The sequence below is a fragment of the Hyla sarda genome, chromosome 5 (assembly GCF_029499605.1).
Source record: "Hyla sarda isolate aHylSar1 chromosome 5, aHylSar1.hap1, whole genome shotgun sequence".
NCBI lineage: Eukaryota > Metazoa > Chordata > Amphibia > Anura > Hylidae > Hyla > Hyla sarda.
Window position 1 is genome coordinate 343291258 of NC_079193.1, and position 19459 is coordinate 343310716.

The 19459-nt window shown below is 41.0% G+C and overlaps 1 protein-coding gene across 3 annotated transcripts in view; it reads right to left on the minus strand.

Annotated features, from left to right (window-relative positions):
- Positions 1–19459, minus strand: part of ANGPT1 (angiopoietin 1) — a 368410-nt gene that overhangs the window by 335647 nt on the left and 13304 nt on the right. Inside the window, exon 1 of one of the 3 annotated variants that reach the window (XM_056522585.1) lies at positions 6080–6387. The exons of the other annotated variants lie outside the window; for them this stretch is intronic. The gene's annotated coding sequence lies outside the window, so the exon portion shown is untranslated. Of the gene's footprint in view, positions 1–6079; positions 6388–19459 lie in introns of those variants that run through there. 3 annotated transcript variants of the gene reach the window in all.

The window sequence follows — 19459 nt, forward strand, 5'->3', positions numbered from 1 at the left end:
AGCTCATAAGTACTGAAAGGATTAAGATTTTTAATAGAAGTAATTTACAAATCTGCATAGAAAAATATTGCCCGGACCTTCCAAGGTAGTGTGATTTGATTGAATAGACAATAGATAACTGGGTCGTACTCCAATAATAATTCAATGGTTATTTATTTAAAATGTATAGTGCATTACTCCTCCCAGGGCCCTTGTGAGAAAAAACACATATAATAGATGTACAAAATTAGATATACAAGATTAAACGATCTTAAAATGTAAAAATATTATAAAAATATATCACTGGCATATAAAATAGCTCTATGTAGACGAATTCATATAACGTCTTTAGGGTATTGTGAAGATATAGTATAAATGTCCTTTTGTGTGGCAATAATAAATCAAAGTGGATACTCTGTTACCGGTCCTGGATGATGTGGCTCTGTCAGCTCCCGTGCCCAGATAGCAGTCAGCGGTCTTAGATAGTACTGTGGCTTTAACTCTCAAGGTCCAGGTGTTATGCGGTAGTGGTCGTCCCAGGCTACTGAGAAAAGTAGTCGTATTTGAGAACCCTGAAACGCGTCTAGTCCTGTACATTAATCTTGCTCACTGGCATTTATGCTCTTCATGAACATAAGCTATAGCTCACGGAGCAAATTCATCACATTGTGGATCTCCTACGCACTAGTCGATCTAGACTAGTGTCTGGTCCTGATTTTACCTGGTCAGCTCCGGCTCAAGCTGACGTCACACGCCATCTACACGAGGCAAGCTCCATCTACCCAGCGTGTAGTCTCCGGCTTCCAAGTCCAGCGGTGAGGAGATCGATACCATCAGCGCCCGCCAGCGCTTGGTCTCCTGACAAATCTTCCATCGGCGCTTGCTTGCGCACGGCCTCCCGGCGAATACACCATCGGCGCCTGCCAGTGCCACCAGCCTGGGACGACCACTACCGCATAACACCTGGACCTTGAGAGTTAAAGCCACAGTACTATCTAAGACCGCTGACTGCTATCTGGGCACGGGAGCTAACAGAGCCACATCATCCAGGACCGGTAACAGAGTATCCACTTTGATTTATTATTGCCACACAAAAGGACATTTATACTATATCTTCACAATACCCTAAAGACGTTATATGAATTCGTCTACATAGAGCTATTTTATATGCCAGTGATATATTTTTATAATATTTTTACATTTTAAGATCGTTTAATCTTGTATATCTAATTTTGTACATCTATTATATGTGTTTTTTCTCACAAGGGCCCTGTGAGGAGTAATGCACTATACATTTTAAATAAATAACCATTGAATTATTATTGGAGTACGACCCAGTTATCTATTGTCTATTCAATCAAATCACACTACCTTGGAAGGTCCGGGCAATATTTTTCTATACATATTTCGTTATTTTTTGCAGCTGTGGTATAGTTGCATGCCCTGTTGACCTCAGGTAGTGTCTACACATTAATTGTGAGCTGCACTTGCACCCTTTTTTTTCCTTTTCTTCTAATTTACAAATCTGTTCAACTTTCTGGCACCAGTTGATTAAAAAAAAAAAATTCACAGGAGTACCCCTTTAACATGTTTCACAGATCTGGACTGTCTGTAGCATTGTATGTTTAATCTGGATTCAAGTTACAATAATCCAGAAAAGACCATTGTGTGTTGGAAATATTGTAAGTTGAGGGATCACTGTATTTTTTGTTCTTAACAAAACCCAACATAAAGTTAAATGAATGATACATTTGTTAGCATCGCATATACCTATTCCACACACACATACACACACATTTCACTTCGCTCTCTTTTAGTCGAGCCAGATGTGTGATCCTTTGTAAAAATTCAGTAAGAGAGTGACATGGAGAAATAAGTGGTTTTCCTTGTTTAAATGAGTCCGTCATCTAATTGCACATAAATCATTCCTTAACGTCGGGGTTGGCAGCTTAAGCTGCAATCTGGTTTCCACCGCACATTTTTCACAGACCGAACCAAAGTAATCTTGTATATGAAAACAAAGATGTTTTAAAAAAATATATATATATATATATATTTTATGTTACTTTTTATATAGCACTAGTAAAGTACATAAAGCAAGTACAAGTACTACAGCATAATATTGGGCAAAAGTTTAATTTTATATAAATAAATTGAATTTGTTCCAAAACCTGGTTGTATCCAATCTAGACAATTTTCGGAGCAGCTTCTGTCCTTATAGTTTGCAACAATGTATCAATACAGGTAAGATTTAGTGCTCATAGACCAGTGTTTCCCAACAAGTGTGCCTCCAGCTGTTGCAAAACTACAACTCCCAGAATGTCTGGACAGTTTTGCAACAACTGGAGGAACATTGGTTGGAAAAAAGGCCATAGACATTATAGATATTAGGGTCCTATGCTCCCAATTGTATTGAAAAGTGTAATTACATGTGTTAACACAACTGCATATAAAAAAAACTGCATATAATGCAAGATATAATTGTGTCTACATATTGCTATTCTGTGCTCATAGAGAGTCCATATAGTGCCCAGCTGAACGCCACTCGTTGCAATATAATCACAAGTTTATGTTGCAAACCTACAACTCCCAGCATGCCCGGACATCTGCTGAGCTGCCGGGATACTTTTACTTTCGATTTAAACACCGCAATCAACTGTGATTGCAGCGTCTTAAGGGTTAATGCCGAGCTTCGGCCCGATCGGCAGTGTCCGGCATTAACCCTGGGTAATGACTGATGACAGCAGTCGAGACCCACCGGGTTTGAAGCGTGCTTAGCTCGTGAGCACACTTTAACAGGACGAGGGCGTGAAAGTGCAGAGGGGCAAAAAAGTATTTAGTCAGCCACCAATTTTGCAAGTTCTCCCACTTAAAAAGATGAGAGAGGCCTGTAATTTGCATCATAGGTATACCTCAACCATGAGAGACATAATGAGAAAAACAAACAAACATAAAATCACATTGTAGGATTTCTAATTAATAAATTGGTATATTCCTTGGAAAAATAAGTATTTGGTCACCTACAAACACACAAGATTTCTGGCTCTCACAGACCTGTAACTTCTTCTTTAAGAGTCTTCTCTGTCCTCCACTCCTTACCTGTATTAATGACACCTGTTTGAACTTGTTATCAGTATTAAAGACACCTGTCCACAACCTCAAACAGTCACACTCCAAACTCCACTATGGCCAAGACCAAAGAGCTGTCAAAGGACACCAGAAACAAAATTGTAGACCTGCACCAGGCTGGGAAGACTGAATCTTCATTAGGCAAGCAGCTTGGTGTGAAGAAATCAACTGTGGGAGCAATTATTAGAAAATGGAAGACAGACAAGACCAATGATAATCTCCCTCGATCTGGGGCTCCACACAAGATCTCACCCCGTGGTGTCAAAATGATCATAAGAACGGTGAGCAAAAATCCCAGAACCACACAGGGGGACCTAGTGAATGACCTGCAGAGAGCTGGGACCAAATTAACAATGGCTACCGTCAGTAATACAATACGTCGCCAGGGACTCAAATAATGCAGTGCCAGATGTGTCCCCCTGCTTAAGCCAGTACATGTCCGGGCCGTGTTTGAAGTTTGCTAGAGAGCATTGGATGATCTAGAAGAGGATTAGGTGAATGGCATATGGTCAGATGAAACCAAAGTAAAACTTTTTGGTAAAAACAGAACTTGTCGTGTTTGGAGGAGAAAGAATGCTGAGTTGCATCCAAAGAACACCATACCTACTGGGGGTGAAAAAATCATGCTTTGCGGCTGTTTTTCTGCTAAGGGACCAGGACGATGAATGAGTGGCTTCATAAGAAGCATTTCAAGGTCCTGGAGTGGCCTAGCCAGTCTCTAGATCTCAACCACATAGAAAACCTTTGGAGGGAGTTGAAAGTCCGTGTTGCCCAGCGACAGCCCCAAAGCATCACTGCTATAGAGGAGATCTGCATGGAGGAATGGGCCAAAATACCAGCAACAGTGTGTGAAAACCTTGTGAAGACTTACAGAAAACGTTTGACCTCTGTCATTGCCAACAAAGGGTATATAACAAAGTATTGAGATGAACTTTTGTTATTGACCAAATACTTATTTTCCGCCATAATTTACAAATAAATTCTTTAAAAATCAGACAACGTGATTTTATGGATTTTTTTCTCATTATGTCTCTCATTGTTGAGCTATACCTATGATGAAAATTACAGGCCTCTCTCATCTTAAGTGGGAGAACTTGCACAATTGGTGACTGACTAAATACTTTTTTGCCCCACTGTATGCCCTGCGTCCTTAACAGGTTAAGCAAGTGTAATAAAGTACTTGTTTCATCTACTACACAGTGGGTGAGTGCCACAAACTGTGCCTTTTTGCAGTAATATTACTCAATATCTGAATCCCTTTATTGAGCCTATGCTACAGACTGTGTCTATATGTTCCTGGAAAAAGGCTATAACATTGGCCATCATGGGGTCCGACATTGCTCTTGACATTGTAGTGCCAGCATACCATACAAATAGATAACCCCCCCCCCCCCCCTTTCACCCCGGTACTGATTCGAAGAAAAATTTGATAAGCAAATAAATAAACAAACAAATTAATGCTTTTCTAATTTACTATCAGCACAAGGTCTCTATCATCGATTCACAAAAAAAAAAAAAAAAACAAGCAAAGGCAGACAGTTAATTTGTTAAAATATTATTCCACTACATTTTCCTCCTATTCCCAAGAAAAAGGCGACATTTGGTAATTCCCGAAAACTGTACATCCTACGCAATCGAGTCGTAACAATGCGCTGACAGCACGTATTAAGTTTAGTTCAGCCGATTCATAGGTAACATTGCTTGACTATCGCACAGCATGACTTCCTATTGTAGCTGAAGAAAATATGATCGAATTAGACTTGGTCTGCTGCGTTCTTCTGCTTATTTACATTGCATTTTAATTGGACCATTACCTCAATCTAACTTGGTAACTTAGATTTGATCAGTGTAATTGTGGAAAGAACTTTCCAGTTCAAGTAACAACAATATAACGTAACTTTTACCCAAACTAAATGATCAGGTATTAGTTCTGGTAGTTAGTAATAATAGTAGAAGCCATATTGGTATCTTAATTCACAGTGACTTAACGAAACATCGTTTAGCGTAAAAAAAAAAAAAAAAGCTATTAAAAGTAAAATACTATATTTTTTAATGGCGATTTGAAATGAGGACAATTTCTTTAGAAGCTGAACAAATAAATACAATACCAATAGCCCCATTCATCATGGTGTGATTGCTCGTACATCTGAATAAACAACTAAGGCCATGAACAAAATGAACATAATTCCCCAAAAATTAGCATCGATTTGAAACCACATTAGAGATAGGGGTAATGTAATGGGTGTTGCATTACGTTTAGGATGTGCTGTTCATCATTCTATGGTACAACAATTACATTAAATAAACAAGTTTAACGGATAAGTAGAGCCAGAGGAGAATTACTGACAAACCGTAATACTTGGAATCCATTTGGAGACTTTTCATAAAGGACTTTTCTCTAAGAGAGAAGTGAGGGGTAAAATATTTTTAAACTTCATTCTATTCATGTCTTGGTGCCTAGAAAATGATATACTTTGTTAACATTGCAAACAGTGTCTATATAGTTAAAGAGTCAAAGGTTGCCCACATCATGCCAAATGATGCCATCATACACAAAAAGCCAAGAGTCAACGACTATGTTCATGTTGCCAGTGATCACATATTATTGTCCTGGGTCAACATCATATCCAACATTTTCTATATAGTGCTATAACGACTAGGTATTGGGACAAATATAGTCCACATCTCGTAAAAAGTGCCTAAATAGTCAATTGCTATGCACTCAATAAGTCAGTGTACACATGGTGCCCAAATAGTCAATTACTATTCAATCAATAAGTCAGTGTATACATGGTGCCCAAATATTAAATTACTGTGCACCCAATAAGTCATTGTACACGTCCTATGTTGACATAGTACCAAATAGTGTACCATGTCCTTCAGATCTTGTGATGTATTGGACAAAGAAAGAGTTAGGTCTACTGCCAACATAATACCTACAGTCCACTGTTATTAATAAGAGATTTCTTACCTTTTTATCCTCTTAACCTTCTTCACGGTGCCATCCTATGCCATCATAAAGCCCATCAGTGTCCATATTGTCCAGAGTCTATAGTGTCCAGCATCCTTATTGTGGAGCTAAAGAACCAATATTGTGTCTATATTTTGGATGTATCGAGCCAGGACTCCAGGACCATAAAGCTACAGTAGGATAAGGACAGTATTCACAGATTACCAAATAATAAATCAAGCTAATCTGGCATCTCAGGCTAAGGCTGTTTTCCCTTGGTCTGAAGCATTTATCGGCAGCTCTGCTTGTTCTGATTGGGCATAAGCACAAGTCTTCCAAAATGTTCCTTCGGAAAACTGCCCTCAGTAAGGGAATGTTTCAATGGTCAGCTCTAACAGACTGTAAGTAATAGTAAGAGCAGAGTTTATGAAACCAGAATCTTGGAAGTTAAATCACTTGAGGCCTCACCAGGGATTTACATCCAAATCTCCTACTGTGCCCCATAATGGTACCAATGTAAGTAGGAGTCATGATGTCCCAGAGACCACCACTGTGGTCCCAGTCTTCTAGATGCCTTTGCTGTGCTTATCTATACAGAAGAAATTAGAATCAATCTAAGCTTAAAATCCCTCCATCAGAATCTGAGGCTCTTGGGTGGCATGCCGAAAATTATCATGAACTGTAGGACACCTCACGGCCGAGGTTTTCCCCACACTTCGAGGATCACCAATTTACTGAGAGTTAATCATATCTCTTCAATGTTTCAACACTACAAAGGCATGGAATGTCATGGGAAAAAAAAGACGTCTAGTGTCTGCAAGTCTTCACAATAAAGTAGTCAACAGATTCTTTAAGCCGTCTACTGTTCCTTACCACATTGTGCCCCCTTATCTGTTCTTTCTTTACAACTCTAGAAGGTTTAGGATTTTCATAGTCAACTCTTTCCTGAAGAATACTTTTACATAGTAACAAGACACATTACCACCCATACAAGAAATCTGACGTGTGGAACCATATTTGGTATGCTTTAATGGAGTAATTATGACTTCAATGTCACTTTATGGCATGTAAAAAGCTTCCCAGGCAGCCATTATGGAATATTTCATCTAATTGCATTTGCATAAAAATAAAGTAGCAATGACTTGGCGTCTGTGTTTTCAGCAAAGATAAATGGATTAGCTGTGTAAGCTCATTGAGTGTTGTGTTGGTTGGGAGCCAGTGTCAGCAGGAGACAAGACTCCCCATCTATGGCAGACATGTTTTTGTTTATCCCATTTTAATGATTTAATATCCAATTCTTCTGCTTAAAACTCTAAGGTCAATAATTCTATTATTGTATTTATCAGGCTTGGCATGTCCTTTTAAAGGTTCTTTATTGACTGACTATAATGGAGAGGAGGATCGAATAAAGAGATAGCCAAAAGGGAACCAAACATTTGAAGAAATAAATAGCTCTGATAAAATAGTATCAGATGATCTCATAATTTATACTTATTTTATACATCTGGTCATGTTACCATAACAAAATTAGGTCACCTAGATATCCAGGGTCTGAAGTAATAAGGATACATATGCACATTGAGACCTGCTGGAAACAACCACCACATGGATGATCCTCTTAAAGGAAAACTGTCAGCTTGCTCCCCCCGCACTAACCAGTGGTTTTCTGTTTATGCTAATTAGGTACTAACTGGCACAGGCGGGGTTACTTCGGACTCTGATGTCAGCTCCGCTGGCCGCAGCACCACCCAGCTCATCAATATTTCTCCCCTCCCTCCGCCTCTCCCTCTTCATTAACCCCTTAAGGACTTAGCCCTTTTTCACCTTAAGGCCTCGGCCGTTTTTTGCAATTCTGACCACTGTCACTTTAAACATTAATAACTCTGGAATGCTTTTACTTATCATTCTGATTCTGAGATTGTGTTTTCGAGACATATTCTACTTTAACATAGTGGTAAAATTTTATGGTAACTTGCATCCTTTCTTGGTGAAAAATCCCAAAATTTGATGAAAAAATGAAAATTTAGCCTTTTTTGAACTTTGAAGCTCTCTGCTTGTAAGGAAAATGGATATTCAAAAAAACATTTTTTTGGTTCACATATACAATATGTCTACTTTATGTTTGGGTCATAAAATTTATGAGTTTTTACTTTTGGAAGACACCAGAGGGCTTCAAAGTTTAGCAGCAATTTTCAAATTTTTCACAAAATTTTCAAACTCGATATAATGACCCCATTATAAAAACTGCACCCCCCAAATTATTCAAAATGACATTCAGTCAGTGTTTTAACCCTTTAGGTGTTTCACAGGAATACCAGCAAAGTGAAGGAGAAAATTCAAAATCTTCATTTTTTACACTCGCATGTTCTTTTAGACCCAATTTTTGAATTTTTGCAAGTGGTAAAATGAGAACATTTTTACTTGTATTTGTAGCCCAATTTCTCTTGAGTAAGCACATACCTCATATGTCTATGTAAAGTGTTTGGCGGGTGCTGTAGAGGGCTCAGAAGGGAAGGAGCGACAAGGGGATTTTGGAGAGAACATTTTTCTGAAATGGTTTTTGGGGGCATGTCCCCTTTAGGAAGCCCCTAGGGTGTCAAAACAGCAAAAAAAAAAAAAACACATGGCATACCATTTTGGAAACTAGACACCTCAGGGAATGTAACACCCACAGGTGTTTCATGACTTTTGCAAATGTAAAAAAAAAAAAATTAAAATGTACCTAAGATGCTTGTTTTCCCAAAAATTTTACATTTTTAAAAAGGGTAATAGCAGAAAATACCCCCCAAAATTTTAAGCCCAATTTCTTCCGATTCAGAAAACACCCCATATGGGGTGAAAAGTGCTATGCTGGCGCACCACAGGTCTCAGAAGAGGAGTAGTCACATTTGGCTTTTTGGAAGCAAATTTTGCTCTGGGGGCATGCCCCATTTAGGAAGCCCCTATGGTGCCAGGACCGCAAAAAAAAACCTACATGGCATACCATTTTGGAAACTAGACCCCTTGAGGAACGTAACAATGGGTTAAGTGAACCTTTATACCCCACAGGTGTTTCACGACTTTTGCATATGTAAAATGTAAAATGCTTGTTTGCGCCAACATTTTACATTTTTAAAAAGCGTAAAAGCAGAAAATACCCCCCAAAATTTGTAACACAATTTCTCCCGAGTACGGAGATACCCCATATGTGACCCTAAACTGTTGCCTTGAAATACGACAGGGCTCCAAAGTGAGAGTGCCATGCGCATTTGAGGCCTGAATTAGGGACTTGCATAGGGGTGGACATAGGGGTATTCTACGCCAGTGATTCCCAAACAGGGTGCCTCCAGCTGTTGTAAAACTCCCAGCATGCCTGGACAGTCAGTGGCTGTCTGGTAATACTGTGAGTAGTTGTTTTGCAACAGCTGGAGGCTCAGTTTTGGAAACAGTGGCGTACCAGAAGTTTTTCATTTTTATTGGGGAGGGGGGCTGTGTAGGGGTGTAGGGGGGGTGTATATGTAGTGTTTTTTACTTTTTATTTTATTGTGTGTTAGTGTAGTGCAGTGTTTTTAGGGTACAGTCGGAGACGGCCCGATCAGCCAGTAATTCCGGGTCACCGGGTCACTGGAGACCTGATTGACCCGGAATCCGCCACAGATCGCTGGGCTGAATTGCCATCGCAGACATGGGGGGACATAATGACCCCCCTGGGCGATATGCCGCGATGCCTGCTGAATGAATTCAGGACTTAAGGACTCGGAATGCAGGGCGTATCCATACGCCCTGCGTCCTGAAGAGGTTAAAGAGCAGGGAGAAGAGGAAGAGGTGGAGGGAGGGGAGGAATATTGATAAGCTGGGCGGTGCTGCGGACAAGCGGCGCTGACGTCAGAGTGCCCGCTACTCTGCCTGTGCCAGTTAGCACCTAATTAGCATATACAGAAAATCAAAGATTTCGGCCAAACAGCAGGGCGGATCCGGGCATGGTAGGCGTCAAACTGATCAGTGTCCCCCACACTATGCAGTAGATGTGTAGAAAAAAATCACGAAGCACTCACCATCCTTCTATTACTTCTTGCTTTATTGTACTTCATCTGTAACATAGTAACATAGTTTATAAGGTTGAAAAAAGACCAGAGTCCATCAAGTTTAACCAATAACCCTAATGAGTCCCTACTGAGTTGATCCAGAGGAAGGCAAAAAACCTTCATACTAGAGGTAAAAATTCCTTCCCGACTCCAAATATGGCATCAGAGTAAATCCCTGCATCAACTTTCTGTCCCTATAAATCGAATATACATAATGTTACAGGTGCGGGGGGTCATCAAGGTAACAGAACTGTTTTGCGTCAAATGACGCTTCTTCCGGCCTCCAAGGAGGCCGGAAGAACCGTCATTTGACGCAAAACAGTTCTGTCGTCTCGATAACCCCCCCCGCACCTGTCTTCCCTCCCTGCACAACCCAGCCTTGTTTCAAGTGTCTATACAGATGAAGTGCAATAAAGCAGGAAGTAATAGAAGGATGGTGAGTGCTTCGTGATTTTTTCTACACATCTACTGCATATGCAAATCTTTATTCACGCGTTTAGCCCCCCCCCCCCCCATACCACATCGCTGGAATCACTGCACTCCTAGATTTCTACTGTTTTATTGCAATTGCTGTTCCGTGGCTCAGAATTGCCTCTTTTCTATGACTCCTAAAATAAAATGCTACCATACAAAATATATACAACATCTGAAAATCAATTGCAGAAAAATCTGTCCTGAATTAGGGTGGTCTTCTGAATTGGATTTTGCTCCCATATGACACTTATAAAGAGGAATATGTGGTCCAGCATTTTTTCACTTTAGTTGCACTTGTTGATAAGTGAACCTTCCAAGATTTCAGGACAGTTCAGGACGTTTCACAGAAATTGAGCAATTAAATATGTTTGGGATTCTAGACCAATTCCAATTTGGCCCTATATCCCTTGAGTCAGGTGCAGGGGGCTCAGCCCATGGAGTATAAGAAGTTAAAGGGGTACACCACTGGAAAAAATATTTTGTTTTAAATCAACTGGTGCCAGAAAGTTAAACAGATTTGTAAATTACTTCTATTAAAATCTTAATCCTTCCAGTACTTATCAGCTGCTATATGCTCCACAGGAAACTCTTCTTTTTTAAAAAAATGTATTTCCAGTCTGACCACAGTTCTCTCTGCTGACACCTCTGTCCATGTCAGGAACTGTCCAGAGCAGGAGAGGTTTGCTATGGGGATTTGCTTCTACTCTGGACAGTTCATGACACGGACAGAAGTGTCAGCAGAGAGCACTGTGGTCAGACAGAAAGGAAATTCAAAAAGAAAATAACTTCCTGTGGAGCATATAACAGCTGATCAGTACTGGCAGGATTAAGTTTTTTAAATAGAAGTAATTTACAAATCTGTTTAACTTTCTGGCACCAGTTGATTTAGAAAAAAAATGTTTTCCAGTGGAGTACCCCTTTAAGTGGTGATACACAGTGCATTGCTTTTTACTGCTTAGGGGCATGAGCTGATATCAAAATGCAGTGCTTTATAAAAAATACTTGTTATTATTAGAGCATTGCAGAGGGAACTCTGCTGTGCTCTAGGGATCACTAAATGGTTACTAGAGGCTGTAGAGGAAGATGCCGGCCTCTGCTTGGCCACAGACAGGAGCAGGGAGAAGGTGAGTATTATTATTATGGCTCCAGGGCAGAGCGCCCAGGCATACGGCATATGTCTGACCACTCAGCAAGATTCCAAGCAAAACAATCGCACAAAAAATCTAATCATATTGAATACAAATGTTTCTGAGAAATTTAGAACTAATCTGAATTGATTCACCTATCACCATTTACACTTCCTTATAATCCAGAGCACAAGACACACAGGATGACATGTCTAGGGTCAAGAACATGGTATGTCTAGTACAAATAAATCTAAACATTTTTATTATCCACCACACTGGACCATATATTTTTCTTTTTAGAATTGTTGTCTTAGAAGAGGTTTCACTGTACAGGCTGGAGATCACCAGGAAGCCATCTTTTTCATTAGTAGGAAAACCCATTTAAAGGGATACTCCACCCCTAGACATCTTATCCTATCCTTTGGATAGGGGTTAAGATGTCTGATCGCGGAGGTCCCGCCACTGGGGACCCCCGCAATATAGCATGCAGCACCCACCTGTATCTGCTTCTGGCAGCGCTGGAGGATCTGGCTCCTGACCACGGGAACGGAAGATCGTGACGTCATGACTCCGCCCCCATGTGACGTCACTCCCTGCCCCCTCAATGCAAGTCTATCCCATAGGCTTGCATTGAGGGGGCGGAGCGTGACATCACACAAGGCGGAGCCGTGACATCACAATGCTCCGGCCCCATGATCGACAGAAATCAGACCATGAGCGAACACGCTCCGGGGACTGATTTTAACGGGGTGTGGCATGCAAGATCACAGGGGTCCCCAGCGGCGGGACCCCTGCGATCAGGCATCTTATCCCCTATCCTTTAAGATAGGGGATAAGATGTGTTGGTGCCGGAGTACCCCTTTAAATCTTTAGTTCTCAGGTGATAAGGGATATAATGGTGCTAACAAGCTTTGGAGGAGGTCCCAATGTCTTTGCTATGAGGTCCTCTGTTATACTGTTGTATCTGGGTGGTTATGGGGTACGTTCCCCAGTTGCCATTGGGGTACCAACATGTCCTTTTCTTTTCCCTGTGCATTAAGATACAGGCCTAGGGCAGCAAACTAAACTCTTGCCCCAGGTTAAGAAAATCCCAGATATGGTTATAGTATAATTTAATGGAGAACTCCAGCAAAAGTTAGGGGATAATAAGGAGATGATTGTGGGGGGGGGGCAACCGCTGTGACGCGCCCATGATCTTCGATACATGACCCCACCTCTCTCAGTGAGGAACGTGTGTCGTCTACCAGTTAATTTCTATGGAAGCGCGGATGATGCCTCGGATGCACTCGGGTCTTTTCAGCGCTCCCATATAAATTAATGGAGTGCTTGCCGTCTGCAGCACGCTCTCCTCACTAAGTGCCAGGGTCCGATCATGAGATAGCGGGAGTCCCCCCCCCCCCCTCCCCCCATGATCAACTTCTTATCCCTTATCCTCTGGATAGGGGATAAGTTAATTTTTGCCAAATTTCTCCTTATAACTTTCGGAAATGATTGATGTGTGAATGTGAATAACTCTTAACAAAAACCATGTAGAATTCAGGCAAAATTAGACAACATGCCTATTAAATTAGCTAACCAGAACATGTGCATTCACTTAAATTATAAGCCACACTGGTAAATATAGTTACCCGAGAAAAAAAAACAGTACAATGGATGTAAGTACTTCAATAAAAGAAAAACAATCAAACAAGTACAGTACTGGAACATAAATGATCATATAACGCTCCATGCATTGTTGTCCCTGTGTACAGAAAGTAGATACAACATCAATACAAAATGTTCCTTTGGAAAAACGAGAATCATTAAAGAGTAGCTCCCACCATCCTTTTTTTTTCTTCTTTTCAATCCCTGCCTATTGCCCATCTATCCCTAACCCCTTTTCTGCCTTAAATTTTTTTTTATAATCTTAGAAATGCCTTTTTGTCTGCCTGGTAGTGTGCTCACTTACCAGGCAAACTTCCCCTGCAGGCACGACGTCACTGATGCCTGCTGGGGAGGCCGACTTCCGCCCTTAGTTCACCAATACAGGGTGCCTCCCTCTGTTTCACTACTACAACTCCCAGCTTGGCCCCACTGCACTTCTATATAATATTCCCCTGCAGCGCGATGTATGAATAGTATTCTATCAGCAGCATCGCGCTGGCAGCGGCTGGTGCGATGCTCTGCCAGTAAAATACTATTCATACATCGCGCTGCAATAATGACATATGCGCCAGTGGGGGATCACATAAATGCGCTGGTGGGGGGTCACATAAATGCGCTGGCGGGGGGTCACATAAATGCGCTTGCGGGGGGGTATATATTGATAATTGAGCTGGCGGGGGGTATATAATTATAAAGGCGCAGGCGGGGGTTACATTATAAAGGCGCAGGCGGGGGTTACATTATAAATGCGCTGGTGGGGGTCACACATATATACTGCGGGGGTATATATTTTTGCACTGGCGGGGTTATATCTTTATAAATGCGCTGGGGGCTAGATATATAGCGCTATATATCTTGCCCCCCACAGCGCTTTTAATATAAATTGTCCACTTTAAAAATTTCTGCGGGGAGCCCTGATTGGCTCCTCAGTACAGGCCATTCAGAGCTCCCCGCGGAGAATTTAGAAATGAAAGTAAAATACATCGGTGATAGCAGGGTTGCGGACCATGCCGCCCGCTCCCCTGCTTAATAACTTCTGATCGGATCGGGTCTCAGAAGTGAGACCCGGTGCGATCAATCCCTCAGCCCCTGTACTACTACCCCCATCATGGAACAGAGTCTGTTCCATGATGGGGGTAGTAGTACAAGCACTAATGTAGCCTCCCTAGCGGATGGCAGACTCCTGCAGCCAGGAACTACTACTCCCACCATGGAAACAAGTCTGTTCCATAATGGGAGTAGTAGTAGTCCTGGCTGCAGGAGTCTGTAGGTGGCTGATTTTTTCATTTAAAAAAAACAAAACAGTTTTTAAAAACAGTTACAAACACTTCAAAATGGATACCCATTTGATCAGCTGTTTCTATCCGTTTTTTTTTTTTAAACGGAACGGGAGCAAACGGCCGTGTGAATGCACCCTTATTGATGATTTCACCAGAGCTGAGAGTTTCACAAAGTCTATGGCAAGACGTAACATGGCGCTAAGCTAAGGGATTCCCATATTGTCAATGGAGAGCTGAGGCGATTGTTCTTCATTCAAGGGCTCTTTTATGGCTTTTGATGGATGAGAAAGCTGGATAATAAAGAAGAAGGAAAGGGACAATGATGTTGGCAAAGACGTTCGAGAAACGATGGATGGAAAGGAAAACAAACAAGTGGACCCCCTTGACCAAAGCCTTAACTTTCACTTAGAGGACAAATAAGAAGTCTAAACCTTTATCCTATCTTGGGTACATTCTGGGCGGCCCAAGGTCATTGAAAAAGACAGTGATGTTTAGGAACATGTATGGGAAAATAGGAAAAGAATGATCACCAGGAACAAAATGAAAGAATGTATTGCCTAAGTGAAGGGAATAAGACAATTAGAAGGTTGATGATCAAAACAAGAGAGGAGATGAGATTCATTGTATTATCCAACTTAACAGAGTTTCATACTATGTGTACCAGTGGTCCCAAACTGTGGCCCTTCAGATGTGGCAAAACTTCAACTCCCAGCATGCCTGGACAGCCAACGGCTGTCCGGGCATGCTGGGAGTTGAAGTTTTGCAGCATTTGGAGGGCCACAGTTTGAGACCACTGGTGTAGACAGAGCAGGGACTGATTCTGGGTCCTAAATTTGGTGTCCATGGAGATTTATCAAAACCTGTCCAGAGGAAAAGTTGCTGAGTTGCCCATAGCAACCAATCAGATCGTGTCTTTCATTTTTGAAGCGTGAAAGCCGCGATCTGATTGGTTGCAATGGGCAACTCAGCAACTTTTCCTCTGGACAGGTTTTGATAAATCTCTCCCCATCAGTGGGTGTGTAGACCCTAATCTCTGTGTTGGGCAGTTACAAAGATCTCTGGAGGATCTGGTCTGTCCTGGCCATTATGGAACCCATTGATTTGAATGGGCACAGTGTAACACCTAATTTCTCCTGTGGCGGGGCTGTCGAGTAATTCACCATTTGCTGCTAGGATTATGCACAGATTACGTCTGATGAATGGGTGAGTCCTAGAAGGTGGACAATCTGTGATCTGCTTATTTTCAAGGGGCTTTTCTAATACATAGGTATCATCCAACATGGAGAACCGCTTTAAGGAGTTAACAGATTGAAATTGTGTTTCCAAGAAAGAGTAGATGTTACTTGGTCTGGTGGTCCCAACAAGTCTGTGCATTTCATGGACAGCCCACTGATTTCAATAAGAACTGTGTAATACTTCATTTCCCCTGTGGTGGCGCTGAAGTTGGATTGAACTCTTGTTATCAATTTACCCACAGATTACATTTTATTACTGGACACAGGAAGCCTAAGATTAGCTAATAGCTGGGGTGATGTTTCTAAACAAAAAGAAATCGGCCAAAGCAGACAATCCCTTTAAGCAATGTACTTGATTACTCAACTTTTGCGCCCATCAGAAAGTGTGTAGTCTTTTCCAATCTGACAACAATGCTCTTTGCTGCCACCTCTGTCCATGTCAGGAACTGTTCAGAGCAGGAGCAAATCCTTACAGCAAACCTCTCCTGTTTGGGACAGTTTCTGACATGGACAGAGGTGGCAGAAGAGAGCACTGTGGAAAGAACTACACAACTTCCTCTGGAGCATACAGCAGCTGATAAGTGCTTGAAGGGTTAATATTTTAAAATAGACGTAATTTACAAATCTGTATAATTTTCTGGCATTGGTTGATATAAAGACATTTTCTCCCCTGGAGTACCTCTTTAAAGGCTGTTCTGGAATATTCAAGCATTTGTGCCACCTTAAGTGAACTGCAACCATTTATATTAACTTCATAGAAGAGAGTTGTAACCGCAAAGCATTTTGTGCCTCTGTACTGTACAAGACAAAGAAAAGTAAAGCTTTAAGGGGAACCCCTCAAATACCAACTCTTACAGGCCCATTTCCAGATAGATAATAACAAGCCAGAGGCAACTTGTGCCTTATGATGGGCCGATATTACTTTATAAAAGGGGAACCTTTCCTTTGAATATGTCCTTAAAGGGGTACTTCGGGGGATAATATTTTAATTTTTCTTTTTTTTATCAACTGGAGCCAGAAAGTTAAACAGATTTGTAAATTACTTCTATTTAAAAATCTTAATCCTTCCATTACTTATCAGCTGACGTACACTACAGAGAAAGTTCTTTTTTTTTTTCTTTTCTGTCTGACCACCTCTGCTGACACCTCTGTCCATGTCAGGAACTGTCCAGAGCAGGATAGGTTTGCTATGGGGATTTGCTCCTGCTCTGGAAAGTACCTGACATGGACAGAGGTGTCAGCAGAGAGCACTGTGGTCAGACAGAAAAGAAATAAAATTAAAAAAAGAACTTCCTGTGGAGCATACAGCAGCTGATAAGCACTGGAAGGATTAAGATTTTTAAATAGAAGTAATATACAAATTTCTGGCACCAGTTGATCCTTTTTTTTCCCCCGCCGGAGTACCCCACCGTAAAAAAAAAAAAAAAAAAAAATCACATCTTCTTTGACTTGGTTGGAGAAGTTCACAATTCATCTTTTCTGAAAGCAAGAGTCATTCCCAATGATCTCATCTAAAGTCATTTTTGTAAAACTATTGAGTTTCATCTGCACATACGGTCCATAATATGCCGCAGTATTATCCTAATTCTCTTTAATAGACTATACAGAACAAGCCATGAATGCCCCTCAGTACTGCTCCTTCCTCATCTAAGCACTTCGGCTTACCCTGTTTATTTCTTGAGGTCTGTGTCCCCTACATAAAATGAAATTCTATCTGCATTTCACTATGTAAGGAATATACAACATTATCATCTCCATTGTTTGGTTACTCAAATGAAACACAAGGAATGCAAAGACATGAAGATGAGACACTTGCAACGTGAACTGTACATGAAGCATGTCCTATTATGGCTTGTGGTGAGACCATACGATATCTCCAAGAGAATGTTCCTCCAAGCTTGTCGCATGATGACAGCCAGATCTAGACATGGAAAATGTCTCTTATCTGTGACAAAAAGTACACAATGATTCTTCTTTATTCCCTTTCCTTCTCTCTCTTGGAATCCTGTATTATCCCCATGTGTGTTCTCTCCGCTCATTTCCTCCAATCAATTAATAGTTATTATAATTTAGTTTCTTCTTCGGAGAAGATAGATAAAAATAGGTCTAATGGTTCCCAGATACGGAGATGAAATTATTAGTTTTTATTATGATCTTTTGTATCCGAGAAAAGAAATACCTATTCCCACTGAAAATATTCAGCCAAACCGAACATTGGATACAATTATATTTGGAATAAAACCATTGAAACATTTACAGGAATGACTCAGAATCAGTAATACAGTTGATCTAGGACCAGACAAGAATATCTTAACCATCTCTGTGGAGGACAGGGCCTTAAATCACCTCCAATTCTTACGGTATAGGACACAAACATTATCTGAAGAATCTAGATAAACTGTCTACAGATGAAAATTGTTCATCACCAGACACTGTTCATTGAACATCCCTGATTGTTCTTTCCTCCGATATCCAATGGAGAGTCATCGAGAGGTCATCGTATACACTAGATGGTTGGGTAATTTCACTGAAATTGGCTTGGCCAACTTTAACCTATATTCAAGGTGCTGTTTATGACCCACTTTAGGAATATGCCAGACCATTGGTGAAAACAAAAGACAACAAATCCTCTTTGAGACAACCACTCGCATCCATTAGATGGTTGGCCAGTTTCATTGAATTTGTTTTGGCCAACTTTAATGTTTAATCTAATATTCATGGCCCACTTTAGGAACATCTTCGTGAATAAACTTTGCACTCAAATTTATGATGTGTAATCAGATTTTATTGTGCAGTCCTTATATACAATTTAGGCATCTAAGAGAAAAAGAATGTCGACACCCACCAATCTTCTGGTCTATTTCTTCTTTATTAGCAATACTCACATATTACAAGATACAGGACGATGGACATGGGGAGTACCACAAGGCGACAGCACTGTTTAGCTCGCTAACGAGCTTCAACGGGCCTCTTAAGAAGCCCGTTGAAGCTTGTTAGCAAGCTAAACAGTGCTGTCGCCTTGTGGTACCCCCCTCCTATGTCTATCATCCTGTATCTTGTGCTGACATTCTTTTTTTCTTGGATGCCTATGTTTATTGTTGAACTTTTAGTCTGAACACCACGTCGTATTCTAATATATTGAGAGCTATTGGTTGATTGGAGGTGAAGTACGGGTCCAGGTGGGACGCAGTGCCGGACTAGTATCTGTGTCTATTTGTCTTATATACAATTTATTGTTAACGTTTTGGTCCTGCTTTCGGTCGTTTCAGACTGCGGAGAGGAATGAGGAGAAATGAAAGTAAACGGCCAAGTGCCATACTGTAGGAGAATAGGAGAATGTGGCGGTGATGTAGGTCACCACAACATTCTCGTACAGCACGACACTCGGCCGGCATGTTTTGATGAAGTTCAGGAAAGACCGAAACGTTAACAATAAATTGTACCATAACATTTTATTACGCATCATAAATTTGAGTGCCAGGTTTATTCACGAAGATTTGATACGGAAAGGGATTCCTACTTGTGCACCTATCCGAAGGGAGTGCCATATTGATTTTCTTTCATGCCACTTTAGGAA